The sequence below is a fragment of the Monodelphis domestica genome, chromosome 8 (genome assembly GCF_027887165.1).
Source record: "Monodelphis domestica isolate mMonDom1 chromosome 8, mMonDom1.pri, whole genome shotgun sequence".
NCBI lineage: Eukaryota > Metazoa > Chordata > Mammalia > Didelphimorphia > Didelphidae > Monodelphis > Monodelphis domestica.
The window spans coordinates 240,862,689-240,880,052 of record NC_077234.1 but is presented as its reverse complement, the minus strand read 5'-3'; the positions used below and the strand labels follow the sequence as shown (position 1 = coordinate 240,880,052).

General features: G+C 36.6%; 1 protein-coding gene across 5 annotated transcripts in view; it reads right to left on the bottom strand.

The window, feature by feature from the left end:
* PPEF1 (protein phosphatase with EF-hand domain 1) overlaps positions 1-17,364 on the bottom strand; it is a 233,178-nt gene that overhangs the window by 59,187 nt on the left and 156,627 nt on the right. The gene's annotated exons all lie outside the window — the stretch shown is intronic.

The following is a 17,364-nucleotide window of genomic DNA, read 5'->3' as shown; positions in this document are numbered from 1 at the left end:
TTTCATAAGAGAATAATCATATAAAACAAAACCCTAAAACAAAAACCCAAATAAACTAAAGTAAAAAATGGTATGTTTTGTTCTGCAGTCAGACTCCCTAGAGGTGGATAGCATTCTTTGTCATAAGTAGGCAGAATTATCCTGGATCATTGCATTGCTGAGAGTAGCTAATTCTTTCACAGTTGATCATTTTACAATATTGCTGTTACTGTGTATAATGTTATCTTGGTTCTGCTGATTTCAGTCTGCATCAGTTCATGTATGTCTTTTCAGCTCTTTCTGAAATCTTCTTGTTCATAATTTCTTACAGGACCATCATATTCCACAATTTCTTCAGTCATTCCCTAATTGATGGATATCCCCTTAATTTCCATTCTTTGCCACAACAAAAGGGGCTGCTATAAATATTTTTGTATAAGTTGGTCCTTCCCTTCTTGTGGATCTCTTTGGATATAGACCTACTATTATAGGATCAAAGGGTATGCATTAAATTATAGCCTTTTGGGCATAATTCCAAATTGCCCGCCAGAATAGTTGGATCAGTTCATGACTCCACCAACAACACCAACAATGCATTAGTGTCTCAATTTTACCACATGCCCTCCAATATTTATCACTTTCCTTTACTGTCATATTGGACAATCTGATAGGTATGAGGTGGTACCTCAGAGTTGTATTAATTTGCATTTCACTGATTGAGACTGACTTAGAACATTTTTTCATATGATTATTGATACCTTTGATTTTTTTAACTTCTTGTTCATATCTTATGATCAAATAGTTGTCATTTGGAGGAATGCCTTGTAGTTTTATAAATTTAACTTAGTTCTCTATATATTTGAGAAATGGGACCTTTATCAGAGAAATTTGCTATGAAATTTTTCCCAGTTTGTTGTTTCCCTGCTAATCTTAGTTATATTGGTTTTGTTTGTACAAAAACTTTTATAATGTTCTCTATGTCATGTTTGGCCATAAATTCTTCCCTCCTCCATAGATCTGACAGGTAAACTATTCTATGTTCCCCTAAATTACATATGGTAACACCCTTTATGTCTAAATCATCTACCTCTTTTGACATTATCTTGTTATAGTGTGAGATACTGATCTAAACCTAATTTCTACCACATTGTTTTCCAGATTTCCCAACAGTTTTTGTCAAAAATTGAGTCCTTATCCTCAGAGCTTTCCCAAGTCCATTCTTCTCTCCCATCATCCTCTGCTACCAATGGTCTTTGCTGTCAATCATCTCTTCTTTCAATGTTCCATCTTTCCCTTTGCAACCTGCCCTTACTATTATGTAAGTATTATATTTCCTTTTTTTGTTAATCTGGGCGAGTTATATTTTTGTAAATATTTATCCATTTCACCTAGATTGCCAGATTTACTTTCATATGATCCGGCAAAATAGGTTCTAATGATTGCTTTTATTTCCCTTTGTTGAAGGTGAATTCATGCTTTTAATTTTTTATATGGGTAATTTAATTTTCTTCTTTTCTTTCCTATCTATTTTATTTGTTTTTTTCCTAAAACAAACTCCTAATTTTTAGCTTAATATTTCTCTTATTTTAAATTTTATTAATTTCTCCTTTGAATCTTAGGATTTCTAAATTAGTCTTTAACTGAGGATTTTTAGGTTGTTCTTTTTCTAGTTTTTTTAGTTGCATGCCAAATTTATTAATCTGTTTTATTTTCTATTTTATTAATTCAGAGTATTCAGAGATAGAAATTTTCCTACAAGTGCTGCTTTGCCTGCATCCCATAAATTTTTATTTATTGTCTCCTCATTGACACTAGTGAACTTATTGATTGTTTTTTATAATTTGTTCTTTGGCCCACCCCTTTTTAAGAATTAGATTATTTTATTTCCAGTTAATTTTATTTTTTCTTTCCATGGACCTTTAATGATTATAATTTCTATTGCATTATAATCTGGAAAAGATGTATCTATTATCTCTGCTTTTCTATATTTGGTTGTGAAGTTTTTACACCCTTATATTTGGTCAGTTTTTGTGTTTATACCATGGACTACTAAAATGAAGATATATTCCTTTTTATGCCCTTTCAATTTTCTCCAGAGATCTATTAAAGCTAACTTTTCTAAAATTTCATTCACTTCCTTTACTTCTTTCTTGTTTATTTTTTGTTTAGATTTATCTAGTGCTGAGACAGGAAGGTTGAAATCCCCCACTAGTATAGTTTTTAATATGGGGAAATTACTAAGCCCCTTATAGCACTAACAACAGATTCAATTTCTTCATGGTTGCCATAAATGTAAGAGTTAAATTAATGTCCAATACTTCAAGTATTATTTTTTAACTTTATTATCTGACAAAACAGAATCACATGACTAAATTTTCTACCCGCTCAAACATCCCCTCTCCACCAAAACCACCAACAAGAAGGAAAGAGAGCTAGACACAGAACTCCACCCAATTTATCTCTTGTCTATGTCAGAATGTAACAAAAGGAAGTGAGTGGGCTCCTGGGAATCATAATTTTAGGGTAATATTCCAATTTCACAATTGTTTATTTCCTCCTGATGTTCATTTAATTTCTCCTTTAAAAATTTGGAATCTATGCCATTTGGTACATATGTTTAGTACTGATATTATTTCATTGTCTGTAGTACATATTATCAAGCTGTAATTGCCTTCCTTATCTCTTTTAAAAGAATCTGTTTTTGCTTTAGCTTTTTCTGAGATCATGATTGCTACCCCTGCTTTGTTTACTTCAGCTGAAGCACAAAAGATTCTGCTCTATTCTCTTACCTTTTCTCTGTGTGTCTCCCTGCCTCAAATGTGTTTCTTGTAAACAATATATAGTAGGATTCTGGTTTATAATCCACTGTGCTATCCACTTCTGTCATATGAGTGAGTTCATCCTTTCATATTCAGTTATGATTACCATATGTGATATTACCATATTACCATACCATACCATCTTATTTTCCTCTTTTGATTTACTTTTTCTCTCTACTTTCATTCTGTCCCTCCTCACAAGTATTTTCCTTATATTATTCCTCTCCACTCCCATCTTATTCCTCTCCCATTTCTCTATCTAGGTTTCTATACCCTAGTGAGTATGGTTGATATTCCCTCACTGAGCCAGTTCCAGTGAAAGTAAGGTTTAAATTTTGCCTGTTACCACCTTCATTCTCCCCTCTATTGAAAAAGTTCTTTTTTACATGTCTTTAGGTGATATAATTTACCTCATTTTACTTCTCTATTCCCTTTTCTTTCAGTGCAATCCTCTTCCCTTAATTTACAGTTTACTCCCACTCCTCTTACCTACTCTGACAATGATAAAACTTTAAGAGTTACAAATATTACCTTTCCATGCAGGAATATAAACCATATTCAGTTCAACCTCATTGAATCCTTTAAATTTTCTCTTTCTTATCTACCTTTTTATGCTCCTCTTGAGTCTTGTATTTGGACATTTTCTGTTTAAATCTGGTCTTTTCATCAGTAATGCTTGTAAATCTTCTATTTTATTAAATGACCATTTCTTCTCCTCAAAGAATACATTAAGTTTTGCTAAGTAGGTGATTCCTGGTTATAAACATAGTTCCTTTGACTTCCAAAATATCACATTCCAAAACTTCTGATCCTTTAATATAGAAACTGCTAAGTTAAATAATCCTAACTGTGACTCCATAATATTTAAATTGTTTCTTTTTGGCTGCTTTCAGTATTTTCACCTTAGCCCAGATGCTCTTTAATTTGGCTATAATATTCCTGGATTTAGGGATTTATTTCAAGAGATAACTAGTTGATACTTTTAATTTCTTTTTTATTCTCTTATTCAAGAATACCATGGTAGTGCTCTCTGATAATTTCTTATATTATGATATCCAGGCTTTTTTATAATGGCTTTTAGATAGTCCAAAAATTCTTAGATCATTTTTCTGGCATCTATTTTCCAGGTCAGTTGTTTTTTCAATGAGATTTTTCATTTTTTTAAATTTTGTTTTGTTTCTTGATGTCTCATGAAGTCATTAGCTTCTATTTGCCCAATTCTAGTTTTTAAGAAATTATTTTCTTTTATGAGTCTTTAGACCTCATTTTCTATTTGATAAGTACTATTTCTTAAGAAACTTTTCAACACTGGATTTTTGTGCCTCTTCTTGTGTCCAATTCTGCTCTTTAAGTTATTATTTTCTTTTTTGCATTACTCTTGTTTTTCTTCCCTGTTTTCCTTCTGCCTCTATTATTTAGTTTTTCAATTCATTTTTTCAGATCTTCCAGAGCCTGAGCACAATTTCCATTTTTCTTTGAAGTTTTGCATATGACTGCTTTGATTTTACTCTCCCTTTCTAAATCTGTACCTTGCTCTTCCTTTGTTCATTTTCCCAGCCTTTTGTGGGGGAGGGCTTTTACTTTTATCTTAAAGGTGGAATCTATTCTCAGGGTAGAGAGTTCATTCTCTTAAACTTCCATTTTTCTTTGCTGCTACCCTCAGCTCTAGTTCTAGGTTTCTGCAAGTTTCAGTTTTTCCAAGGTGGCATGATGGCCTGTGGGCTGAAAGCCACCTCCCACTGCTAATTCAGTCTCCTCTAGGAACTGCTGATGGCATTGAGGGATCAGAAAACTGTGAGCTCCCTTGTGCTGAGGCTCAGGGCCTCACTTCAAGCAGTGGCAAAAGTTCTGGGCCTCACCCTGGGCTTACACAGACTAGGTACACGGCAGACTATCTTGTACTGGCGTTTGGAGTCTCACTACAGGCTTGGGCATGGACCCTGTGCCTCATCCTGGGGCTACACCTACCAAGCAGCTACTGACTGCCTTGCCCTGGGGCTCAGGATCTCACTGCTGGCTTGGGAGGGGCTCTGGGACTCCCCTTAGATTAACACCAGCCAGGCAAAGACTACCTTGCACTAAAGTGGCACTTAGGTTTGGATCTTCACTGCTGGATTGGTCCGAGGCTCAGAGCCTCACTCTGGGCTTTCACCAGCCCAGTGCACTGTGGAGTACCCTGTGATGGTGTCTGGGGCTGCATTACAGACCAGGGTAAAGCTCTGTGTCTCCACTTGGGCTTGAATGGGCCAGGCCCTGCAGCCTGACTTGCACTAGGGCTTGGGGCCTCATTGCAGGCTGGTGCTAGGGTTTGTAACTTCAAAGAGTGGGCGACTGTGCTCCATTGTTGACTTAGGTAGGGTATCAGGGATCAGATCTCAACATTGGCGTGTGCCCAGGTTCAGAACCTGGAATAGTAGGTGAGGGTTGGGCAGCTTGTATTCTTCATTGTGTGGTTTTTCTTCTGGTTGATCCTGACTGCACTCCCCTAGTGAAATAGACCTTCTCTGCCTCCTTCCAAACTATTTTTCTGCATAAGAGATACTCCACTCTACCCCCTTGTTGGTTCTGTCACCCAGCATTTATTTTGAGGTGTTACTTTAAGATTGGTTTGAGAGAGTTCTCAGAGCCATTCCAGCTTCCTGTGCTACTCTGCCATTTTGGCTCCACCTCTTCCTACCAACTCAATTTTTTGCATATGATTAGATATTTTGTGCCTGCACTTCCTCTGCTCCTACCCTCAAATGTTACAGAAGATAAGATCATTCCCTTTTTCATTTTACCATCTACTTTTTCACTGGTCTCTAAGAATGGGCAAATAAGAATGATTAGGTCCAATGACCATGAAAGTGGCTAAAGTAGGTATTAAAAGTGCTTAAAGCTTTATCAGACATCGAAGAGTCAAGGTCATCCACTGCATTTCAGGCCATTATCAGTCATTCTGACTTTTGTCTTGCCACAGAACTTGGGGCAAGTGAGGTTGATGATTTTGGGCAATTCTGGTTTACTTAAATCTAATTCACACTTGAGTCAACATGTCACCCTTGATATCATTGATCCTCTTCAAAACAAAGGATGATGTGCTTTCCATTTACATATTAATGCTGGGGGAATATTTTTAAAACAGGCAAAAAACACAGTCCCTTCCTTCAAAAGAGTTCACGTAATGGAGAAAAAAACAAACAAACAAGCAAACAACCATGTAGATACAATACAGAATAAATGGAAGATAACATCAGGAGAAAGGTTCAGGAGAAAGGACCTGGGGCCTCCTGCAACAAACATTTACTAAGAACTTACTATATCCTTTGGTGGCATGATACAATGTTTAGATAATGGACCAACTCTACGGGTTACCATCCAGTTGCATATCCTAGTCTAGACAATGGACATCCTTCATTTATTTGTTTTAGTTTTAATTTTGGAGGTTCTATGATATTTTTAATCTTAATTCCAGCAATACAATTTCCTCTATAACAATTAGCATTTCCACCTCAAATGTGAGAAAACAGTTAAACTGTTTTGGGGGGGTCCCAAATTATGGCCACATGTGGCCCCTTGAGGCCATTTATCCGGCCCCCACCACACTTCTGGAAGGGGCACCTCTTTCATCAGTGGTCAGTGAGAGGAGCTCAGTACTACTTCCGGTGACATCATCCTTTGAGTGGCGCCTTGTTCTGAGAGTAGCTGAAGGAGAACGAGGCGCTGCACAAAGGATGATGTGGCTGCACAATGGAAGATGTCAGCATGGTGAGCAGTGATCTGGGGGAGGGGATTCTGCACTGTGTATACTGCTGCCCGTGGTGATGGGCCGGTGCAAGGTGTGACAGACTCATCGCAGCCAGCACTGCAGCCTCCACTATCCCAGACAGCGGCATACAGATTTGTTCAGAGTTTTGTTTTTTTTTTTAAGTCTGGCCTTCCAACGGTCTGAGGGACAGTGAACTGACCCCTGTGTAAAACATTTGGGGACCCCTGATTTAGTGCCTTGCTCACAACCTTTCCTTTCTATTTCTTGCCCTCCAACTAAGGAATTTAAACATTATAAGTTCCCATTTCTTTAATTTACTCAATTCTCCTGACCTGTTCTTCAACTATACTTCAGGCAGATACAGACATGGTCATGCCCTTGTGCTCAATACTTAATGTGTGATAAAGGATGATAATTATCATCCACAAGGATTCTATTTTTCATGAGTTATAAAACTCTCTTATCTGATCATAGTCTTTTATTATTCCAGCTTTCCATTATCTGACAACTCTATTCATTCTTAGCATGACTTCCATTTCCTCCACTGTTCAATTCTTTCCCAGACCATTGTCTTGTGAACTGCCGACATTCTCTTCCTTTCCCTATTTCAACCCCTTAATGAGCCAAATCAACTCTACTCCTACATTCATTATTTGCTTGCCCTCTTGTCCTCTTACTAGTCATGCCTCACAAAGTCTCAATTTAGGATTATTCCCACCAGTTGCCTCCTTTATTCTTATTCATTTCCTCCTGGATAGAAATGGAGAAAATCATGAAAAAAATGTTGACTGGGTCCACTACAAAATTTTGTTATGTAATTTCAACTGGGCCCTCAGTGTAGCAAGGTAAATTATCTGACTTTTCATAGCAGTTGTTGAAGCCTTCAAGTTTCTCTGCAAGTCTCCCATAAAACCCACTATTTTTACCCTCTTAGCTAAGGACTTCATCTCATATTTCATTGAAAAAAATGAAACCATTTACAGAGTTCCATCTTTTCCTTCCTTCTCATCTTACATCATGTGGACATCTTCCTTCACTACCTCTTCTTTCATTCTTGTCTCAAATGAAGAAATGGATCGTCTCCTTTCCCTCCTGGCTTCTCCAACAAATTGTCCCACTATCATCCCAATTTTCATGTTCAATCTCTATTTACTAGTTCTTTTCCTGTTGCTTACAAACATGGCCATGTCTCCTCCATCTTTAGAAAGTCCTTCCTTAATCCTTGATAGTTTTATCTCACTTCTTACTCTCAGACAAACATCTTGAGAAAGCTTTCTGCATGAGGCATCTCTAATTCCTCTCCTCCCATTCTCTTCTAAATCCTCTGCAATCTAGTTTCTGACCTCATTATTCAACTGAAACTGACCTCTCCAAAGATACTAATGATCAATTAGTTAGTAACAATTAAGAAATCACCAAATCTAATTGCCTTTCCTCAGTTCTGATGTCTTGGTCTCTGCAACATTTGACACTGTCAGCTACCTTCTGAATACTATCTCCACTCTAGATTTTTTTTTACATTGTTCTCTCTTGGTTTTCTTTTCTATAATACTAATCTTTCTTCATCTCCTTTGCTATATCTTTGATTAGGTCATGACCACTATCTGTGGGTATCTCCAAAAGGATTTCTATCTTGCCCAGTATTCTCTTCTCCCTCTATACTATCCCACTTGGTAATATCATTAGTTCCTATTGCTAAATTAGTTCCTATTTCCATTAGTTCCTGTTGCTAAACAGATGATTCTCAGACCTACTTATTCAGTCCTAATGTCTCTCCTAAAGCAGCAAGGTGGCATAGTGGACAGAGTGTTTGGCTTGAAGTCGGGAAGACTCATCTTTCGGATTTCAATCCAGCAAGATTTCTTATGAGCTGTGTGACCCCAGGTAAATGAATTAACTCTATTGGCCTCAGTTTCCTCATCTGTAAAATGAACTAGAAGTGCAAATGGCAAGAAAACTCCAAATGGGGCAATAAAGATTTTGATGCCTCTGAACAACAATGTCTCTTCTGAACTGTAATCTGGTATCACCAGCTTCTTATTAGATGGATCAAACTGGTTGTTCCATTGCATCTCAAACTCACAGAGTTCATATTAGAAATCATTGTATTTTTGTTATTGTGTTTTTTTTTTGCCAAACCTGTTTCCCTTCCAAACTTTCCTATCATATCATCTTACTAACTCAGTGAATTAGACTGCTGAAACTCAGTCAGTTCAGAGATCAGAATAAAATATAAATTCCTCTGTTTGCCATTTCATACTCTTCATAACTGGCCACTTGCTATCCTTCCAACCTTCTTATATTTTACACTTAGGAGTTATTTTATGAATTCTAAGATACAACTGAAGTAAGCTGTTTGCAATTCCTAACAAAGGATACTCTATCTCAATGCCTTATCATTGGCAGTTCCCCATACCTCTTCATCTCCACTTAAATCTTCCGGACTTCCTTTATAAAACTTCACCTTCTTCATGAAGCTTCTTCTGATCACACTCACACACACGCAATGTCTTTCCCTTTCATATATCTTTTATGTACCTAGATACTTACATATTATCTCTCCCCTCAAAGTATACATCCCCTGAGACTAATAACTTTTTTCAGGGCGGGGTCTTTCTTTGTATTCCTAGCAGTTAGCCTAGGACTTAACCCAGAATAAGCACATGATAAAATTTTTTTAAAATGTTAATTTAGAATATTTTCCCATGGTTACAAGATTCATGTTCTTTCTGTTCCCTTCTCCCAATCCCTTCCCAGAGCTGACACACAATTCCACTGGGTTTTACATGTGTCATCGATCAAGACCTATTTCCATATTATTAATATTTGCACAAGGGTGATCATTAGAGTCTACATCCTCAATTATATCTCCATCGACCCTTGTTATCAAGCAGTTATTTTTCTACTGCATTTCTACTCCCACAGTTCTTCCTCTGGATGTGGATAGTGTTCTTTCTCACAAGTCTCCCTGAAAATTGCATTGCAACTAGTAGAGAAGTTCATTACATTCGATTGTACCACAGTGTATCAGTCTCTGTGTACAATGTTCTTCTGGTTCTGCTCCTTTTGCTCTGCATCAATTCCTGGAGGTCATTCCAATTCCCATGGAATTCCTCCAGTTCATTATTCCTTTGAGCACAATAGAATTCCATCACCAACATACACCACAATTTGTTCAGCCATTCCCCAATCACAGGGGAATTGTCCAAATTTTTGCTACCACAAAGAGTGCAGCTATGAATATTTTTGTACAAGTCTTTTTCCTTTTTACCTCTTTGGGGTACAAACCCAGCAGAAGCACATAATAAATATTTATTGGCTGAATGAATGAAATAGGATCTCATAACCTATATATTAGGAGTTCTTAATCTTTTTTGTGTCTTGGGCCTCTTTGGAAGTCTAATGAAGCCTATGAACTCCTCCTTGGGATAATGTGTATTTTAAATGCATAAAGTACATAGGATTAGTGATATTAATTCATTAATCAACTAATAATTAGGCATATTATAATAGTTATTAAATCAATAAAAACATTTTATGGACTTTAGATTCAAAGTTTCTAAATTCAATAATTTACAGGGATCCCTGTTATTATTTTGGCTCTGCACTAGATATTTTTATTGCCAGTGATAAATACTTTTATTGCCTCATCTATCTAATTTTAATAATCAGAAGGTCATCAAAATATTCTAGAACTCTAAGAAAACTAGTCTAAGTTATCTTTCTTCTTACATAATTACAAGGATTCTTGTATTCTAAGAAACACCTTGTCAAAGCAAAGCCTTTAAGGTAGCGTTATTTTTTCCTCAATCAGATGCTTTTTAAAATAATGTAAAAAGGGACTATTTGAATGCTAAATGATAACTAAAGATCAGGACTGTTAATTTTCTTCCTTCCTCCCTTCTTCCCATCTTCCTTCCTCCTCCCTTCTTCCTTCCCCCTTCTTGTTGATTCTCCTATTGGTCTCTCTAATCAACTCAGAGTGAGTTTGTGATGTCTCAAATGAAATACTCTTTCTCTTCTCTAAATTAAGTAAGGGGGTTATTGGGAAAGACAGGGAAGGATAAGGAAATAGAAGGAAAGAGGTTTCGGAGTTTCCCAAGTACTAGAATGAGTCTTAGGTTGAAGGATGGTGGAATATAGTTCAATTTGGGAAATTGGGCTGTCAGGTCTGAAGTTTAGTCATTGAATCACAACAGAGCAAATCGGAGAGAGCTGGACTTTGTCTTTCTTCTGTCTTCAAAGCCAAGAGAAAGTCCTAACTTTACTGTCTTCAAGGTTAAAGACAACAGACTTCTTTCTGTCTTCCAAGCCAAAGACATAACAGACTTTAATTGGTCTGCTCCTTCCTCCAACTGCTTTTCCCCCATCACATTCCAAACAGAATGCTCTTGTTTGAATGACAGATCATCAGTCCCAGCTATTCCTGCCTTGTTGCAAGCTTTTCCAATTTCTCTCTTCTACAATAGTCAATTGGCAATAAATAAAGTGGGATTTCGCATTATCTATACCTTTCCATCAATTATATGACTGTCAAAATAGTCTGCTGTAGAATGTTCTTTGCATAACTATCAAACATACCTTTAATACATAAGTAATTAGGCTCATAAACATTCTGGATCCAGTTACTGTGCTTAATGCCAGAGATACAAAGAAAGGTGGGAAAAAAGGCCAAAGGCAATTTTTTTAGAGATGGGGAATAGACATAAAGTTGATAGTTATTAATATTTGTTACCTTTTTTAACCAAATAAAATCAGTCCCCCCCCCCAAGGCTTTGATTCCTCCCTTCTTTTAGACACCTTGAAAATCAATATTTCAATATACTTTGTTACATCACCTCTGATTTAGATTTCTTTTGCATATATTTGATATAGTTAAGCCAGATTTCTAATTTTTCTGTTCCCATTTAGTGCCATATCTGCTTCCTCATAGAGTATATTTGGTACTATGAAATGAAAGTCCAAATGTTATGGCCTCACTAGAATAAATAGAGGTAAGGTTTACTTAAGGCTTAGTCACCTGGTGTTGGCAGGTTAGGACCCCAGAGAGATGGCTGTCACTACTTTCAAAGATCTAGTTTTGACCCTGTAGATGAGTATCTTCTTAAGACTGGCTCATGAACCTCTAACTATTTGCTTCCTATTAACAGTCAAAAGACTTGTTTTTTTAGGAAAGATGTACTCAAATGTCATAACAAAAACAGAAGTTATAAAGTATTTCCCCCAATACCAGGGGCACACTCTCCCATAAATACATCCAGAGCACAAGGGGAAACTATAAATAAACCATAAATAAAGAACAACTATAATGACACAAGTGGAGGGAACCCATGTGGCCAAGGCCAACAACAACATTGGAAATGCAGAACTTTGGTGTTCTCCTGTTCAGATGGTCACACAATGGTTCTGTGTGGTGTGGTATCAGTGACCAGTGAGTTGGGGGGAAGTTAGACAGTACAGCAGATAGAGCTCTAGGTTTGGAAGGTCCTAGGTTCAAATTTGACCATATACACTTCCTAGTTGTGTGACCCTGGCCAAGTCACTTAACCCCATTGCTTAGCCCTTGCCACTCTTCTTTCTTAGAATTGATACTAAGACAGAGGGTAAGGGTTTTAAGAAAAATTAATGAGTTGTTCTGCTATTCAGATGGGCTAGCTCTTCCTAGGGTATGATATCTCCAAAGAGTAAACAGTTCAGATGGACTTGTTTCTGCCAGGATGCCGTGTGTTCACTGTATTGCTGGGTTGAACAGATTACTTGATAGCTGTGCTAGCTTCTCACCAGGCTCAGCTGCTTGCAGGACTGGGCCAGGTAGTATTTGTCAGAAGGGACTTAGCATATTCTGTTCTTGAGCAACTGCCGCTGGACAGCGCTTAGAAAACTATTCTATAGCTGGGATCTTCTCAGGACATGGCATCTCTGTTGAGGCGGCAGTTGGTCCACTGTATTTAATGTTTCAATGGGCAGATACAATCTATTCCACTTTAAGACCCTGGTTTGACTGAGTGGTGCTGTGCTCTCTTCAGCTACTCTTTTTAGCTCGAGCTCTTACAGCTAGGTCAGTCAATGTTTAAACGGACCAGGGTGAAGTTGCCTCAACTGCATGCTCTATTTTCTTTTAATAATTATTCTTCCACCTCATTTCATATTCATTTTGATTTTTGTTATAACAAGTTAGTAATTGACTCTGTGTAGGCAACTGATTCAGAAATAACTTTTATCTGTAACTTATTATTTCCTTCTATTAAGATGTAATCAATTCCATTTTTAAAACATGTTATTTCGTGGTTGCCAAATCCATAACCTCCAGCCCTGCTGACAAAAGTACTCATGATATATGGATGTAAAGATTCTTTATAGTCTACAAGACTTTGGCCACTTTTTGTTTCCTACTCCTGAATCAAGATTTTTTTAAATTCCCTTCATTCATCTCCATGCTCAACTTTGCATTTAAATGATTGCATTTAAAGGCTTAATTTGAAGGATCTTAATGAGCTGACTACTTTGCCCTCTCATCTTCTTCAACAGATTATTGGTGTCTCAGCTAAGCTATAAGTATTTTTTATAATAGTCTTATAAATGTTTATTATGCATATTGCAATACAATATGTCTCACAAAATGATGCTTCTTGGCCTTTGGACATACCATAAAACTAACTTCATTTGTCTTATCATGGAGCATTAGCTTTCCCTATGGCAACAGGCTCTTTTTGTCATCTGGTTTTATTATTCAAGAATGTTGAATTTAACATGATCTAGTTTCTCCAGTGGCAAATCTACTTATTGATCACTGTTAAAGCATCTCACATTTAGAATATCCTAATATTCACAGGCTGGGTAAAAGGTATATACTCATAATGCCCTCTGTTCCCTTATCCATCATTCTGATATTCTTAGAGTAGAAGTATAAGGAGGCTGTATAGGTACTTGTATTTTCATTTATTGCATGGGTTGCGATGGCCAAAGCCTTCATCACCAGGTGTCACAGTGGCAGGGGTGTGCTAGAGCCTGCTCATAACCAGCTTCTAAAAGCTGATTATTAAATTTCCATTGTGAATACTTATACCATTAAGAGGCTTTGTTGTTTGGTTAATTTACTAGACTTAAGTGATGGAGAAAACATTAATAGCACATATTAATCATAGAAATATGCTCACTTAAAGAAGTATACATAAAAGTCTGCCCTTTTTTTGAGTCAAGAAGAGCTGGTTGTTAAACCTTTATCAGCACCCTGCTGCCTAGAAGTGATAAACTTTTCCATAATTACCTAGGCTGATCCACAAGGAGGAGACATGATCAAGGTCATTCTTACCAGGACCATACTTGAAGCCTTTTTAGCGTGGCGGAACCTAACAAACTCTGTATGTTGTTGGCATAGTCTTTTAGGATCCAGGAACACTTTTATACCACAATGGAGCATTAGAATAGAACTTTGTGGAGGTACAACAAAATATCTGAATTTGTGCAATTATTCTACAATTATTTTATGTATAGATTAATCCCATTTTTATAAATTTTTAAAATTTTTGCTATTACATTTAGCCAATGAAGATTTTTATACACTGGGTTTGGAGTCAGAGGACTGGAAATCAAATGCCTCCTCTATGTCACTGTGTGACCTTAGGCAGGTTACTTAACTTCTACAGGCCTCAGTTTCTTCATTTATAAAATGAGAGAATGTACATATTCTTTGATTTCTAAGTCTCTAACCATATTATCCTATGATCTGATATCTTTGAATACAGTGTTCAGGCATCTGAGAATGACTTTCATTCTATCTTGCACTTTTCCCTCCATTGCCATTACTTCTGGTATTTTAATTCAGTTGCTCATTTTTTTTGGTTTTGGTTAACTTTTAATATTCTTGTGGTTTTTCATCTTCGTGGTATTTCCTTTTTTTATTTGCCAAGGAGTCTGTAAAGAATCTGGCTTCCTTATAACTTCTCTCTACAACATCTTCACTGGATAATCTTTTCCTTGTAACTTTTTTAAATGGACAGCGAGGACCAAAAACAAAAAAGTGCTGTGAGAAACTATAAATAATTGAATTTGCTTTTAATGTTATTATGCTTTATATTTTAGTAGAAGGATAATAGTAGTAGTAATAATAGTAATGATAGCAAGAGTAGTAGCAATAGTAGTAGTAGTCATAGTCGTAGTAGTAGTAGTCATCGTAGTTGTCATAGTTGTAGTCATCATCGTAGTTGCAATATTAGTAGTAGTTGTAATCATAGCAGTTAGCTTTTCTGTAGCATTTTAAGGTTTGGAAATAACTTTATGTATATTATTCTATTTGATCTTCCCAACAACCATCTGAATTAGGTGCTATTATTATATCCATTTTATAAACAAAGAAATTGAGGCTGAGAGAGGTTGTAACTTGACCAATAAACCAATAAACATATGGCAGGCCAATAAAAATGTGATAGGATTAGAAGTAAAGTCTTCTTGATATGAAGTCCGTAGTTTTATTTATTTGCCAAAAGATGGCAATCTAAGGTATAAACCCAGATGGTACCTTAGGGGAAATTAAGGGTTAAAAACATTCAAGTGTCATTAGCCAATATAGTCTAGGAAAGAGCACTGGGTTTAGAATCAGAGAACATGGGTCCATAGTTTAGATATTCTACATATTTCCATTGGAGGCATCTCCTTGAGCCTCAATTTCACCATTTCTAAAATAAGAAAGTTGGACTGGATTATTTCTAAGGTTTTCTCTAGTTCTAAATTCTGTATTATGATCAAAAGCTATGTAATGCTCAACCTGGCTCTGCTTGCAATTCCAGTAAATTCCTTAATGATTCTCACAATATTCTAGTATTATCTTTGCCAATGATGCTGAGCTGAATATTTCTATCTATTGGTATTTCAAAATCTTTTACCCCTATTCTTAGTGTTAAGAAAAGGAAAGGTTTTGAGGAGAGTAAAAATTAATTCTATTTTGGATATGTTAAGGAAGAGGAAGGAGGTGAAGGGAAAAAGTAAAAAGATTAAGATTTTTTTCATCTTTACCTCAGAAACCAATGGCTGTTTCTCTTTTGATTTTTAATGTTAATAAACCACCTAGCTGAGATAATTATATTCTGTCTTCCCAAATAAAACAAGACAATTAAATATGAATTTTTTTTGTTTAAATGACACACGTTTTTTCCATTTGTTTAATCAGTATCTAATAAGTACCAATGATATACCAGCTATTGTATTATTAGGAAGGAGTTTTTATAAGGAATAGAACTAGAGCTGAAATTATAAAGGAGCTAGTGAGTCTAAGAAGTAAAGGTAAATGAGGTGGCTCAGTAGATAAGAGAGCCAGATCTGTGATCCTGTATTCAAATCTTGGCTCCCAAACACATCCTAGCTGAATGACCCTGCTCAAGTCACTTAACCCCCATTACCTAGCCCTTACTGATCTACTGTCTTAGAACTTAAACTAGAGTTGATTCTAAGACAGAAGGTAAGGAGAGAGGGCATTCCAAGTATGAGAAATAACATTTAAAGACACGAGAGTGAAATGAAATGCTGATGGCAAGGGAAGTCTGGCTAGAATATCAACTGTGTAAAGAGGAATAACATGCCATAAAACTGGAAAGACAAACTGAAACCAGATTTCAAAGGCTTTTAAAACCAAAACAAAAAGGGTTACATTTTATCCCAGAGACAACAGGCAATCACGGGTGTCTAGGTTTTCACTCATTATGGAGTAGTTAACTGACTTTCCCTCCACCATCAAAGATAGCCCTATCCCAGGCTTCTGCTCAAATCAGCAGCATTTTTAAAAAATGTAAACAATATTAATGGCAATAATAATTTAGATCTATGTCGTGTTTTATGGTCTAAACAAGCACTTTATACACCAATCTATATATCTAGACCTGATTCAAATGAGAATCAGTTTTCTTTCTCCTCAAACCCTTCCTCTCTTCCAAACTTTTCTATTACTGTTACTATGTAAGGTGCCATCATCTTCCCAGGCACTAAGGCTCACCCCCCCATTCTCATCCTCACGCCACATATCCAGTCTTTTGTAATTTCTTATCACTTTTGCCTTCACAACACTTTTCATATGTATTACCTTCTGCCCACTTTCATAACCACCCCCTAAAATAACCCCCCCATACCTTTTGTGTGGACTATTGCAATAGCTTTTTAACTGGTCTCCCTCCTGTCTTGCCTTTTTCTCTACTCCCATCTATCCTTCACTAAGCAACCAAAGTTATTTTCCGTAAGCCCAGGTTAACCATGTCACTGCACTGCTCGATAAATAAAACTTTAATAAACATGAAGGACCAAGAAAAAATTGTTATTATGTTAGCAAGTGTGTGTTCGATTGTTTTATCATGTCCAACTCTTTGTGACCCCATTTGGGGTTTTCTCATCAGAGGGGTTCGCCCTTTCCATCTCAATTCACTTTTCTGATGAGAAAACTGAGGCCATGAGGGTAAATGACTTTCCCCTTGGTCACATAGCCAGTACGTGTCTGGGGCCAGGGTCTTCCTGGTTTCAGGCACTCTATCTATTGCACCATCTAGCTGCCATATTAACAAGTGCAAAGTATTATCAACATTTCAAGATTTTGACCTGAGAAGGACCTTAGACAATGTCTAGTCCCCACCTTCCCAAACTGCTCTCATTTTATTGAGTAGGTAAATAAACTCAGGCTTTGAGATCAAAGTCAGTGTTCTGTCCTCTAGACCTCTGACTTTTAAAAGTGCTTAATCTCTTTTGGAATAATATTAAAATATATCCTTGAAAAGATGAGGAACTTGCCTCAGATACAAAAAGTTGAGAAGTAAAATGCAAATACGTATGTGTGCATAA